The following is a 15,814-nucleotide window of genomic DNA, read 5'->3' as shown; positions in this document are numbered from 1 at the left end:
TAAGTCATCGGATTTATTCATTCATCCGGGACGCCACCTCTTACACGGAGGCCATCACTATCCTGAAGGCCCAATACCAGAGGCCGGTAAACGAAGTGTACGCCAGACATCTGCTGGCAACACGCAGGCAGTGACCAGAGGAATCAATGGACGATTTCTTACAGGGCCTAAAGGACCTGGTCCGGGACTGTAACTGCAAGGCCGTGACGGCCAACGCGTACTCTGACGAATTGGTCCGCGATTCCTTCATCACGGGCCTCAAATCGAATTATATCCGGCAGAGGCTGCTGGAGGAGGAGGTCCTGGACTTTAAAAAGGCAGTGGCCACTGCGCGATCGCTGGACGTGGCCCAGAGAAACTCTGACTCTTATTCTTCTGGCCATGCGGCCCTCACCGCCTCGTGCGCGCCGAGGGGGCCGCCATCTTGGAATCAGCCATCTTCCCCATCCAGGTCTCAGACCAGCTCTACGCCGCCGGAGTCCCCACACAGAAGTTCACCCAGGAGTCCTACTACAGCGGCAATGTCTCGAGGCCCGAATTGCTACTTCTGCGGCCAGGCCAAGCACCCCAGACAACGATGCCCAGCGAAGGACGCTACATGCTTCAAATGTAAGAAAAAGGGGCATTTTAGCAAAGTCTGCAGGGGGAATCCGATTTCCAACTCCGTCACCGCCTCGTGCGTGCTGTGCGGGCCGCCATCTTGGGATCCGCCATCTTTTCCCAACTCAACGGCCGCCCAGGGCCCAACAGTGGCTTCGATCACGGTGGATCAATCCAGGCCACACCCGTTGACAAAATCCATGATGGACATACAGGTAAACGGGAATTTAACGAAATGTTTAATTGACTGTGGGAGTACCGAGAGTTTTATCCACCCTAGCCTGGTACGGCGGCACTCATTAACGGTAACCCCTACACGGAGCAGAATTGCTATGGCTGCTAAGCCCCACACTTCGGACATTTTGGGCTACTGTGTGGTAACACTGACTGTAAAAGGCACGGACTACAAGGATTTTAAACTCCTCGTGATGCCAGAACTCTGTGTTAATGTAATCTTGGGCCTGGACTTCCAGTGCCACCACGAAAGTGTCACGCTAGCATATGGCGGGTCCCAGCCGCCACTCAGTCTGTGGCCTATCAACCTTAAAAATCAGCCCGCCCTCTTTATTCGCTAATCTCGCTCTGAACTGTAGGCCCATAGCGACCAAAAGTAGACGGTACAGTCTGGAAGACAGACACTTTATCAAGGCGGAAGTGGACAGACTCCTGCGGGAAGGCATTATTGAATGCAGTACCAGCCCGTGGCGTGCCCAAGTAGTCATAGTTAAAAATAGCGAAAAGAAACGGATGGTAATTGACTACAGCCAGACTGTTAATATTTATACCCAGCTGGATGCCTACCCTTTACCCCGCATATCAGAAATGCTCAACCAGATTGCGCAATACCGAGTCTTCTCGACTATCGACCTCAAATCCGCGTATCACCAGCTCCCCATTAGAACGGAGGACCGCCCATACACCGCCTTCGAGGCGAACGGGCGCCTCTACCATTTTCTCAGAGTGCCCTTCGGGGTAACAAATGGGGTCTCGGTCTTCCAACGTGAGATGGACCGCATGGTTGACGAGAATAAACTACAAGCTACCTACCCCTATCTGGACAATGTCACTATCTGCGGGCACAACCAGCAAGACCACGATCTAAATCTTGCGAGATTTTTAAAAACTGCCCTAAAGCTGAATCTAACCTACAACGAAGACAAATGTGTCTTCAACACAACCCGTCTCTGTATCCTCGGCTGTGTGGTGGAAGATGGGGTAATTGGACCGGACCCTGACCGAATACGCCCCCTAAAGGAACTGCCCCTGCCACACAATCCCAAAGCTTTAAAAAGGTGCCTGGGATTTTTTTTCGTATTATGCCCAATGGGTGCCCAATTACTCTGATAAGGCCCGGCCCCTCATTAAATCGACGTCCTTCCCACTATCAGCTGAAGCTCGGGAGGCTTTCACCAGTATTAAACAGGACATTGAAAGGGCTGCAGTGTGTGCAGTGGACGAATGCATTCCCTTTCAAGTCGAAAGCGATGCGTCAGACTTTGCCTTAGCTGCGACCCTCAATCAGGCTGGGAGACCTGTGGCCTTCTTCTCCCGAACCCTTCAGGGACCTGAAATCAGGCACTCTTCTGTCGAGAAGGAGGCACAGGCTATAGTGGAGGCAGTGCGGCACTGGAGACACTACCTAGCCGGCAAACGTTTCACCCTGCTCACCGACCAGCGGTCGGTGGCTTTCATGTTTAATAACAAACAAAGGGGGAAAATCAAGAATGACAAAATACTCAGGTGGAGGATCGAACTATCCACGTTCGACTATGATATTATGTACAGGCCGGGAGCTCTTAATGAACCCCCAGACGCCCTATCGCGGGGAATGTGTGCCAGCATTCATACGGACAAATTACAGGGTCTCCACAACGACCTCTGTCACCCAGGGGTCACCCGACTATACCATTTTATAAAGTCCCGCAATCTGCCCCACTCCATCGAGGAGGTCAGGGCAATGACCAGAGCCTGCCGCATCTGTGCGGAATGCAAGCCTCGTTTCTACAGGCCTGACCGTGCACACCTTATCAAAGCCACACGGCCATTCGAGCGCCTAAGTCTGGACTTCAAGGGACCCCTTCCCTCTGCCGACCGTAACGTATACTTCCTCAATATCATTGATGAATCTTCCCCTTCGCCATTCCCTGCCCAGACATGACCAGTGCCACGGTCATCAAGTGTCTCTGTAATCTATTCTACATGTTTGGCATGCCGAACTACATACACAGCGATAGGGGGACGTCATTCATGAGTGACGAGCTGTGCCAGTTCTTGCTCTCGAAGGGGATAGCCACTAGCAGAACCACTAGCTACAACCCCCGGGGTAATGGGCAAGTGGAAAGGGAGGATGCTACTGTTTGGAAGGCTGTCACGTTAGCCTTAAAGTCAAAAGGCCTTCCGACCTCCCGCTGGCAGGAAGTCCTCCCAGACGTGCTCCACTCCATAAGGTCTCTGTTATGTACTGCCACTAACGCTACCCCTCACGAAAAGATGTTCGTTTTCCCCCGGAAATCCACCTCGGGCATATCTCTACCCGCGTGGCTGACGTCTCCGGGGACAGTACTATTGCGGAAGCACGTGAGAGGCCATAAAACGGACCCCCTTGTGGAAAAGGTACAGCTCCTCCATGCAAACCCTCAGTACGCCTATATCGAATACTCTGACGGGCGAGAGGACACTGTTTCCATAAAAGACCTCGCTCCCTCGGGGAGCGGAGAGAACGATGGGAGACTACCCGATGAAGACCTACACTACAAAGAGACAGGACGCCCAGAGGTATCAATACCCAACTTTAACCTGGAGGACACTGCAGATAACTTGGAAGACACTGCGGAGGCCCGGACAGCGGAGGAACCAGAATCCACTCCCCTAGAGGCACCCCAACCGGCTTTGCGCTGATCACTGAGAACTGCAAAACCTCCTGACAGACTCACTTGTACAAACTTTTAAGAAACATCACCCCGATGGACTAAATCTATAGAAGGGGTGAATGTAATGAAATCTGTTTGTCTTGATCCTGTATTCGTTTTGCACTCATGTATATTACCCTCCCCCACTGTGTATAGTTTCACTTCCTCTTTCCCGACTAACCTGGGAGGTTCCAGGTCTTGGCTCCGCCCCTGACTTCTCTTACATAAAGATCCCAGGATCTGTAGGACTCATTCCTGTGAACCAGTCGGCATGTTGAGATGTTAGCTCTGATCTTAGTGATTAAAAGCCAACTTGTTTAAGTCTATAACTTCTAGTTTTGTGGTTATTGAAGGCCCATCAAGGAGTTATTTTACAACTTCCAAAAAATATATATTCCACTGAGAAGAAAAGGGTGTAAAAGAAAAGACAGCCATCTGTGGCTAAGTAAAGAAATTAAGGATAGTATTCGACTAAAAACAAGGGCATATAAGGTAGCCAAATCTAGTGGGAGGATAGAGGATTGGGAAAACTTTAAAAGACAGCAAAAAATAACAAAAAGATTGATTAAGAAAGGGAAGATAGATTATGAAAGTAAATTAGCAAAAAATATAAAAACAGATAGTAAGAGTTTTTATAGTTATATAAAAAGAAAAAAGGGTGGCTAAAGTAAATGTTGGTCCCTTAGAGGATGAGACCAGGAAATTAATGGTGGGAAATATGGAGGTGGCAAAAACACTGAATGAATATTTTGTATCAGTCTTTACAGTGGAGGACACTAAGAATATCCCAACACTGGACAAACAGGGGGCTATAGGGGGGGAGGAGCTAAACACGATCAAAATTGTTGTGTATGTAACCTGTTCCACCTTAAGAGAGCTTAAGCCTGTTCTACCTTAAGAGATGTACTACTTTCTCAGGCTGCTGTAGACGTAATACCGGGGGTGAACACACCGGTATATAAGCACTGTGCAGTAATCTTGTATTCAGTATAGTCCCTACCTCCAACCAGTAAAGGCCTGTTTGAGTTATACGTTTAAGTCTTTGTGTTAATTGTTCAATACAATACACATACTTAACAAAAATCACTAAGGAAGTGGTACTCGGTAAAATAATGGGACTCAAGGCGGATAAATCACCTGGACCTGATGGCTTACATCCTAGGGTCTTGAGGGAAGTGGCGGTAGGGATTGTGGATGCATTGGTAATAATTTTCCAAAACTCCCTGGACTCAGCAAAGGTCCCGGCAGACTGGAAAACTGCTAATGTAACACCCTTATTTAAAAAGGGCAGTGGACAGAAGGCTGGAAACTATAGACCGGTTAGCCTAACATCTGTGGTAGGTAAAATTTTGGAGTCCATTATTAAGGAGACAGTAACAGGACATTTGGATAATCATAATTTAATAGGACAAAGTCAGCATGGTTTTATGAAGGGGAAGTCATGTTTGACAAATTTGCTAGAGTTCTTTGAGGAAGTAACATATAGGGTGGATAAAGGGGAACCAGTGGACGTAGTGTATTTAGACTTCCAAAAGGCATTTGACAAGGTGCCACACAAAAGATTATTGCTTAAGATAAAAAATCACAGGAGTGGGGATAATATTCTGGCATGGATAGAGCATTGGCTATCTAACAGAAGGCAGAGAGTTGGGATAAATGGTTCATTCTCAGACTGGCAATCAGTGACTAGTGGTGTTCCGCAGGGGTCAGTGTTGGGTCCCCAACTCTTTACAATCTATATTAACGATTTGGAGGAGGGGACCGAGTGTAACATATCAAAGTTTGCAGATGATACTAAGATGGGAGGGAAAGTAGTAAGTGAGGAGGACATAAAAAACCTGCAAGGGGACATAGACAGGCTAAGTAAGTGGGCAGAGATTTGGCAGATGGAATACAATACTGGAAAGTGTGAGGTTATGCACTTTGGCAGGAAAAATCGTAGAGCAAGTTATTATCTTAATGTCAAGAAACTGGAAAGTACTGAAGTACAAAGGGATCTGGGGGTCCTGGTGCACGAAACTCAAAAGGTTAGTATGCAGGTGCAGCAAGTGATTAAGAAGGCCAATGGAATGTTGGCTTTCATTGCTAGGGGGATAGAATATAAAAATAGGGAGGTATTGCTTCAATTGTACAAGGTATTGGTGAGACCGCACCTGGAATACTGCATACAGTTTTGGTGTCCATACTTAAGAAAAGACATACTTGCTCTCGAGTCAGTACAAAGAAGGTTCACTCGGTTAATCCCGGGGATGAGGGGATGGACATATGAGGAGAGGTTGAGTAGATTGGGACTCTACTCATTGGAGTTCAGAAGAATGAGAGGCGATCTTATTGAAACATATAAGATTGTGAAGGGGTTGGATCGGGTGGATGCGGGGAGGATGTTCCCAATGATGGGTGAAACTAGAACTAGGGGGCACAGTCTTAGAATAAGGGGCTGCTCTTTCAAAACTGAGATGAGGAGGAACTACTTCACTCAGAGGGTGGTAGGTCCATGGAATATGCTGCCCCAAAAAGCTGTAGAAGCTACATCATTACATAAATTTAAAACAGAAATAGACAGTTTCCTAGAAGTAAAGGGAATTAAGGGTTACGGGGAGCAGGCAGGAATTTGGACATGAGTCTAGGTTCGGATCGGACACGGCCCTGTGGGTAGCGGAGCGGGCCCAGGGGCCGTGTAGCTTGATCCTGCTCCTATTTTGTGTGTCTAATTCTGTTAGATTCAGGAGATGGTTCTGTGATAGTAGATTGGCAGTTAGGATCAGATCAGCCATGATCTTATAGAATGGCGGAGCAGGCTCGAGGGGCCGATTGGCCTACTCCTGCTCCTATTTCTTATGTATCTCCTCCTCAAGACTACCATGGCCAATTTGATATGTCCAATCAATATGGAGATTAAAATCACCCATGATTATTACCATACCTTGTTTACAGGCCCTCCATTATTTGTTGATTTATACTCTGTTAGGCCCCAACTGGAGTATTGTGGGAAATTCTGGGCACCACACTTTAGGAAGGATGTCAAGGCCTTAGAGAGGGTGCAGAGAAGGTTTACTAGAATGGTACCAGGGATGCAGGACTTCAGTTACACAGAGAGACCAGAGAAACTGGGGTTGTTCTCCTTAGAGCAAAGATGATTAAGGGGAGATATAATAGAGATGTTCAAAATCTTGAATGGTTTTGATGAGAGTAAATAAGGAGAACTGTTTTCAGTGGCAGAAGGGTCGGTAACCAGAGGACACAGATTTACAGGAATTGGCAAAAGAGCCAGAGGCGACATGAGGAAACAGTGAGTTATGATGATCTGGAATGCTCTGCCTGAAAGGGTGGTGGAAGCAGATGGAATAGTAACTTTCAAAGGGTAATTGGATAAATACTTGAAAAGGAAACATTTGCTGGGCTACGAGGAAGCAGCAGGGGAATGATCTAATTAGACAGCACTTTCAAAGAGTCGGCACAGGCACAATGGGCCGAATGGCCTCCTTCTGTGCTGTGTCATTGTATGATTCCAAGTATGTTTTCTTTTTTTAAAAAGAGGGTGTTTTCTTTTAAAAAAAAGAGGGACACACATCAAACAGGTCACTTTAAAGCAAAGGGAACTTGTTAGTCCTTATGAAGGTGTGCTGGAGTCCCCTGTAGGTCAGGCCAAGAGTTAGTTTTCTTTTAAATGGGCCACAAACAAAGCTATATTTCCTTAAAAGGGGGGAACACTGAAGTTTTTGGTGTTTTGAGCTTTCATCTTAGTAGAAGAGATGTGTCATTCTAAATTGCGGTAGCTCTGTTGGCACTTTTAGATTGCAGAATCACTTCAGCAGCAGTTTTTTTACACACAGAAACCCCACAGTGCAGATAGAGGCCATTTCGGCCCATCGAGCCTGCACCGACACATATCCCACCCGATCCCCGTAACCCCTACACCAACACATATCCCACCCTATCCCCGTAACCCCACGTATTTAATCCCCCTAACACTAAGGGTCAATTTATCATAGCCAATCATCCTAACCCGCACATCTTTGGACTGTGGGAGGAAACCGGAGCACCTGGAGGAAACCCACGCAAACACGGGGAGAATGTGCAAACTCCACACAGACAGTCACCCGAGGCCGGATTCGAACCCGGGTCCCTGGCGCTGTGAGGCAACAGTGCTAACCACTATGCCACCGTGCTGCCATTGTGCAATATTGTCTTAAACGCCAGGTATGTGAAAACCACTTCATTGAATTGTGGAGCAAATTCCAAAGTAGGTGGAACAGAGACACAAATAAGCATGTGCAATTTTTAAGTTATGATTGGTAACTTTGCTTCTGTCTGTAGCTGAGGAATGTGTGAGGGGCCAGTGACTGCTTTACTGGTCAATATGGGCAGGCAAAACCAATGCCAGTGGCCAGAAAACATGGCTGCCTCTTGATGGCAAAACGGTGACTGGAGGCACCTGCAGAAACATAATCTCATTGAATGGCAGAACAGGCTCAAGGGGCTGAATGGTCTACTCCTGTTCTTATGAAAGGATTTTACAAAACAGCTGTCATATTGTTGGCATGTACCATCAGGATCAGATGCCAGCCTGCCCATGGCAACACACAATCTCAGTGTTGGCAATGACAGCTGTTTCTCAGCTGACCCAGGAGGCAGGAGTTCAAAATGAAATCTCTTCTCAAAGGTGAGTTTTTTTTGCAACTGATGGTACTAGTGTCAGGTTGTTTACTGCACTGCCTCTAACGGCAAGAGTGTTGTTGGAGGCAACACTGCAAAATAAATAGGGTAGGAGTTTAGGTAAAACTATTACACAATAGGGAGTGCTTTTATCTAGACTAAGCATGTAATTAAGCTACTGGGCTGAACAATTTAGGATGAGCTGCACAGAATCAGATTATAGGCTTAAGCAGGCTGTGAAAATTCAGACTTTACAAGGCTCTAGAGTCTAAGGCAAATCAAATTTGGCCAATCCTGATTAAGATACATATGTTTTGTGTATAAAACTGCAGTTATTCACTGAAATAGATACGTGAGAAATAAAACATAACCGACTAATGCTTTTGTTTAAGCAAGCTCACTTGGTCCATGATCATTTAAAATCAAGTTCCATGTCCTTCTGAAACCTGTTAATTAAATAGCTGTGTGAACAGATTCTACAATGCCGTTAACAGTAGTATTGGTTCCCTTATTGCTGGGATTTGTTTGGGCAATGGTGTTCAAACTAGACTTCAAAGTTACTCTACACCTAAAAGATGTCTTAACCGAGTGTTACCTTTCTCGTTCTGATTTTTTAAAAACACACACAAACATACGTTTTTATCAGTGTTTTTTGAGTTGGGATGTGGTATCTCTTATACTCAAGGATATCAGAATGCAGAGTCATTTTAAAACACATTTTCTGGTAATTTAAAACTGGAGAAAATTGCTCCGAAAGAAGCAAAAGCAGCATCAAAAGGTGGTGAGGTTTAGTGATGCTGCCCTCCAGGCTCTTATAGATGGAAGGAAGTAGTGAATTAGCCTCTATGAGGATAAGGGATGCACAATCAACAAAATATGCAAAGCATGGAAGTAGATAGCAAAGGTGTCATGCAGTTGGGATGAAGTCAAAGGGGTGTTTAACACAAAAACTGCAGGGCAAGCAAAGAATGTTATTGAAAATTTCTCAACTACTTTTTACACGAACAGGACAGAAAGCAACACCTAACATTTATTGCTATAAATACCATTATTCTGATAACACTTTGGAATTCTCATGGAACACTTCAATTCATAAGAAAACAAAGAACAGTAATGAGAAGTAAAAAAAGACCTGATACAAGAGCATGCTCTTAGCTTTCACATGCTCTTTCTTTACATGGAATTAGCTATACTCAGAGCAATGCATATACCTTCTAGTGATTAAGTGATACATGGGGAAAAAAAGGTCATAGAGTCATAACGGCACAGAAGGAGGCCATTCGGCCCATCGAGTCCGTGCCGGCTCTCTGTAGAGCAATATAGTCAGTCTCATTTCCCCACTCTATCCCCGTAGTCCTGCAAGTTTACTTCCCTCAAGTGCCTATCCAATCTCCCCTTGAAAACATTGAGTGTCTCCACTTCCATCGGCAGCGAAATCCAGGTCATCACCACTCGCTGCGTAAAGAAGTTTTTTCTCACATTCCCCCCCTGTATCTCTTGCCCAAAACCTTAAATCTGTGTCCCCTAGTCCTTGTACCATCAACTAGTGGGAACAGCCTTTCCCCGTCTAGCCTATCCAAACCTGTCATAATCTTGTACACCTCTATCAAATCACCTCAACCTCCTTTGCTCTAATGAAAACAAATCCAGCTTCTCCAACCTGTCCTTGCAGCGAAGATCCCCCATCCCCGGAACTATTCTGGTAAATCTCCTCTGTACCCTCTCAAGGGCCTTCACATTCTTCCTGAAGTGTGATGACCAGAACTGGATGCAATACTCCAGTTGTGGCCTAACCAGCGCTTTATAAAGGTTCAGCATAACTTCTCTACTTTTGTACTCAATACCTCTATTTATGAAGTCCAAGATCCCATATGCTTTGCTAAGCACTCTCAATATGTCCTGCCACCTTCAGGGACCTATGCACATTAACCCCGAGGTCCCTCTGTCCCTGTACACTCTTTAAAACTGTGCCATTAAGTGTATATTGCCTCTCCCTGTTCCTTCTGCCAAAATGCATCACCTCACACTTCTCTGTATTAAATTCCATCTACCACTTGTCTGCCCATTCTGCTAGCCCTTCTATGTCCTGTTGTAGTCTATTGGTATCAACATCATTGTTTGCCACACCCCCAATGAACATTAACTACATGTATGAACAGGTCTGAAAGATCCATCATAAATAAATATGCACAAAATATCTGTTGTCACAACATGAACTGGCAAGAGGATAGACATTAATTAGGTAGTGGTTCAGCAAGTAAGTTTATAGAGACGATACTGTACCATTTATCATGGCAGAGACTATGGGGTATATTTTGCCTCTGCTACCGGACATTGTGCATCGCCTGGGTGGACTGCAGAAAGGAAAATCGGCATGGAACATTGTACGGTGATAATAGAGACGACCTAATTTTTCATCCATTTAAATGAACTAAGGTGCGATGCTCCCCATTCAGGTGTTGAAGACAAAAATCTACCCCTATGTGCAGCACGCTTGCATTTATGCACATGGGCAACAGGAATGGTGATGCCCACCTAAGTACGAGTTCTTAGCCTCTAAAAGGAGGCAATGCTCAGCATAAGTTGGCAGGGAAGCCATAGAAGGTGTAGGGAATGGCAACACTAAAGATGGTGCTGAGCTGCTGGGGGGTAATTCAGAGACCTTGTAGGAGTGTTATGGTCTGAGCGCAATCAGACTGGTGGCATGCATGAGGAAATGGCCTTCAATAGGGGCACATGTGGAATAGTGTGGAACAGGTGACTGGCTCTTCAGGTTGGTATTAGTCGTGTGCCAGCACATGGCTCTACACCAGTGACAGGAAACTAACCTAAAAGCATGCAGCCCCTTAACAACAAGTATGTCACTGGACAGTTCTGGCAAAGATTTAGGGCCCTCTGGGCTACTGGTACAGGGAGGTAGGTAGTTAGCACATTCTGAAGCTAGCAATGCCATCTCAAGAGCATGCACTTCATCTGATCCTTCAGTTAGTGGTTCACTTCTTCACAACTTGTAGAACTGCATCCTTGTTCACCGAGAAATGGGACATGACAGCAGCACATCTCATTGAATACATTTACACCACATTGAACATTTTACACCACATACAATATTGCACTAATGCAGCAGACTTTTACATGTTGAAGTCCATTTTATTTTCATGGACTTCAAGGAACAAAAAACAGCAGTACTCCTTGCTCAAAAGAAGAAATATCAAGATGGCTAACTTAAAGTATTTGCCCACAGCAAACAGATGATGGACTGTAACAAGACTGAACCTTCCAGGTAGCTAGAGCGATACAACTGATGCAAGAGGTATGAGCATGTCTAATGGTTACACCTCTGATATGCCAATCTTCATTTCCTGCTCCTTGTCTATAATGGGGAATAAGGAAATGGCAGATACATTAAACAAATACTTTGTATCTGTCTTTATGGTAGAAGACACAAAAAAAATTCCAAAATTAGTGGGGAACCAATGGTCTAGTGAGAATGAGAAACTTAAAGAAATTAGTATTAGTAAAGAAACAGTACTGGAGAAATGAATGGGACTAAAAGTCGACAAATCCCCATGACCTGATGGCCTACATCCTAGGGTTTTAAAAGAGGTGGCTACAGAGATAGTGGATGCATTGGTTTTGATCTTCCAGAATTCCATAGGTTCCAGAACGGTCCCTGTGGATTGGAAGGTAGCAAACGTAACCCCGCTATTCAAGAAAGGAGGGGGAGAGAAAACAGGGAACTTTAGGCCAGTTAGCCATAGAGGGAGTGCAACAAAAGTTCACCATACTGATTCTGGGAATGAGGGGATTGTCCTATGAAGAGAGATTGAATAGGCTAGGCCTATATTCGTTGGGAGGATGTTTCCCCTGGCTGTGGAGTCCAGAACTAGGGGTCACAGTCTCTGTATAAGGGGTAGGCCATTTAGGACTGAGATGAGGAGAAATGTTTTCACTCAAAGGGTTGTGAATCTTTGGAATTCTCTACCCGAGGGTTGTGGATGCTCAGTCATTCAGTATATTCAAGACAGAGATTGATAGATTTTTGGATACTAAGGGACTCAAAGGATATGCGGATAGTGCGGGAAGGTGGAATTGAGGGAGATCAGCCATAAGTTTATTGAATGGCGGAGCAGGCTCGAAGCGCAAATAGCCTACTCCTGCTCCTATTTCTTATGTTCTTATGTCTCAGGCTTCTATCAGCGCAGCATTGCATGCTGTACCCATGCTTGTGGATACTTACAATTTCCAAAGGTAGGTCAGGTCTGACGAGAAGAGGAGAAATACAGATCAATGTCGTCTTGAGCAGATTCTGTCTTTCTCATATAGCTTTATGCATAATATGGTCTCGATGACTCAAGTGTCAGGTTTTATCGGGCGTGAAATGAATTACTGTGCAAAATTTCATAAAGCAGTCATAACTGGCTTTTAATGAGGGCTCAACAAGATAAACGTTGCAGAACTTGTGGTAATGTGTGTAAAAAGCAGGAGAAGCAGTGTGCAAGATTATAACCACTGTTAGCTTGAATATTAAAAGATACTCAGCATTAACGCTTGATTTGTGCAAGTGGTAAATTCTTGCATAATAATGTAATTAAGTCCCCATTTTAAAGTCATACATTCAATCCTTATTTTTATGTCTTACTACTATAAATTTCTATATCCACATCTAAAATAGAATTGCCTATGTAAACGTGTCATGATGTAATTAAACCCTTCTGCCAGTGGCAACATTGCAGCACCTCCACTGGCTGGAGGGTGTAATTACAACACAACAGGTTTTCAGACGTAGTTTTCATTATAAAGGAAGGAAACTTGCATTTATATAGCGCTTTCATGATCTCGGGACATCTCAAAGCGCTTTACAGCCAATGAAGTACTTTTAAAGTGTAGTCACTATCATAATGTAGGGAAATGCCGTAGCCAATTTGCGCACAGCAAGGTCCCGCCAACAACGAGATACACGACCAGATCATCGTTTTAGTGATGCTGGTTGAGGGAGGACTCTTCTGGTCTTCTTCGAATAGTGTCATGGGATATTTTATGTTCATCCGAGGGCAGACGAGCCCCCGTTTAAACGTCTCACCCGAAAGACGGCACCTTCGACAGTAGAGCACTCCCTCAGTACTGAACTGAAGTGTCAGCCTGGATTGTGTGTTCAAGTCTCTGGAGTGTGGGTTGAACCAACAACCTTCAGACTCAAGAGACAAAAGTGCTACTATTATAAATGTGGACATAGAACTTGATCAAGGAAAAAGCTGGCAAAAAGTGTGCACAGAATCAAGATATTAAATATATTGATATAAAAAACAGGGAGAGCTAATACTGACAGAGAAATCTCTTAATCAAATCTAAATTATTAATTGATCTTAACAGGGATCTGTAATGTATATACCTTTAAGGGGGGAACTATCTTTTACAGCTCATGTATACTGCAGTACCGGCAGTGACCACACCTGTATATAGCACTGAGTAGTAATCTGTACAGATCAGTTGCAGTGTGAGCCACGTTGAGTAAACACCTGTTGTACCATTCTCCTGCAGTCTGTGTCTTATTATACACGGACACAACATTGGCGACTAGGCAAGTTCGAACCTACCTGCAACTCTGCATCACCTCCCGGGGATTCGTTCCTGGAGATCAGTGGATTGGAGGTCAAGGCCAGAGACTCGGGCGTCGACCACGGGCAACCGCCCAGTCATCCAGCAGAGACTCGGGAATTGCGGGGGAGGCTGTCGAGAGCCAGGCTTGGCTTTCCAGTCGAGGTGGTCCAGCGAAACGGGCTGGCAACAGGTAGTGCGCAGACCCTTCCCGGACAGCGGCGGGCTAGAGCCCGACTGAGCGGCACAGCAAAGGGCCGAGCAGCGTCGACGGGGGAGAGAGGGGGCAGAGCGCACAGGGCGCAGCCGGTGTTCAGGGGCCGAGCAGCGTCAAAGAGAGGGAGAGAGAGACGCGCAGAAACCCGCGAGGCGCCGCCATTGCCACGAGGACCGCCGAGAGCGACGTTGGCAGCAGCGCAGGAGAAGCGCGCGAAACCTACAGGGCGCTGCCATTGCCACGAGAACCGCCGGGAGCGGCGTTGGCAGCAGCGGGGGAGGAAGGAAAGCGCAGGAGATGCCATTTTAAGCCATTGGGAGACGCCATTTTAAACCACACCCAAAATGCCGAAGAGTGGCAGTATCACCGCATTTGACAATGAAGTCGAAGATTGGACTACATATGTCAAACGAATAGAGGTATACTGCAAGGCAAATGAGGTGTCAGATGACAAGAAAGCGTCGGTATTGTTAAATTTAATGGGTGCAAAGACGTATGGTTTATTACAAAATCTAGTAACCCCAACGAAGCCAATGGAAAAGAGTTTTGAAGACATAGTAACGATACTACAGGAACATTTAAACCCCACACCGCTGCTGATAGCAGAAAGATTCAAGTTTCACAAATGGAACCAGCATAAGAATGAAAGCAATGCTGATTATTTAACAGAACTGCGCAAACTATCGAAACACTGCCAGTTTGGAGCGGGACTGGCAGATACCTTAAGGGACAAGTTTGTGTGTGGGCTTCAAAGTGAAGGAACCCAGAAACGGCTTTTATCTGAAAAGGACCTTACGCTGGAAAAGGCTTTCAGCATTGCGGTATCATATGAAGCAGCAGCACGGGGCGCTGCAGAGATACAACAGAGACCACAAGAATATGGCACAAACGAAATGTCATATGGAACAGAGAAGTGCTATCGCTGCGGCAGAACAACACACGACCAGAATGATTGCTGGTTCAAAGACAAAGTGTGCAGACAGTGTGGAAAAGTAGGACACATAGCACGAGTCTGCAGGTCGGGAAAGAAAACCAGCAATAAGAAGCCTACCAAAGAAAAGTACAAGAAGGTACATAAGATGACTGAGAATAGTTCAGACGAACAAAAGAGTGATAACGACTCCGAAAGCAGGGAACTGAGTTGTCTGAAACTACATAATGTGATCACAACAGAGGATCACCGAACCATTTGGGTCACTCTCAAGATAGCAGGAGTCCAGGTAAAGATGGAATTGGACACAGAATCAGCCCTAACAGTCATAAACCAACGGGACTACGAGCGGCTAGTCTCACACATACCCTTGAGAGACACAAAAAATATTTTGAAGACGTACACGGGGCAAAAAGTCTACCCCAAAGGAAAAATAAGGGTGACCGTTATATATAACGGTAAGGAAACACCAAAACTAGACCTGTATGTATTACAAGATGGAGTACCACCATTACTGGGACATGAATGGATCCGGAAAATACAACTGGATTGGCATTCCATACAGGCACTGACTGTGGCTGACAAATAGGATGACGACGTCACACCTGGGCGACTGTCAAAGATCCTAACTGACGCGAAAGAAGTGTTCCAGCAAGGACTCGGAACACTAAAAGGCATGACAGCGACAATTAAAATTGAAGAAAACGCAAGCCCAAAATGTTTTAAGGCCAGACCGGTACCTTATGCGATCCGCCCAGCCGTCGAAGCAGAGCTGGAGAGTCTGGAACGTTCAGGTGTACTGTCCAAGGTAGACTGGAGCGAGTGGGCTACACCCATCGTCCCTGTGATGAAAAAGTCGTTGAGCAGCACGCCTGGGGAACCAAGGAAGGTTCGCATCTGTGG

At 45.6% G+C, this 15,814-nt stretch overlaps 1 protein-coding gene across 13 annotated transcripts in view; it reads right to left on the bottom strand.

Annotated features, from left to right (window-relative positions):
• The window catches only part of LOC147121275 (AT-rich interactive domain-containing protein 1B-like), a 673,710-nt gene that overhangs the window by 22,473 nt on the left and 635,423 nt on the right, over window positions 1–15,814 (bottom strand). The gene's annotated exons all lie outside the window — the stretch shown is intronic.

Source organism: Somniosus microcephalus, chromosome 3, assembly GCF_052327205.1.
Source record: "Somniosus microcephalus isolate GS21.2 chromosome 3, FLI_Smic_1.0, whole genome shotgun sequence".
Lineage (NCBI taxonomy): Eukaryota > Metazoa > Chordata > Chondrichthyes > Squaliformes > Somniosidae > Somniosus > Somniosus microcephalus.
Note: the sequence above shows the minus strand (reverse complement) of the source record. Positions and strands in the feature narration are given on the sequence as shown.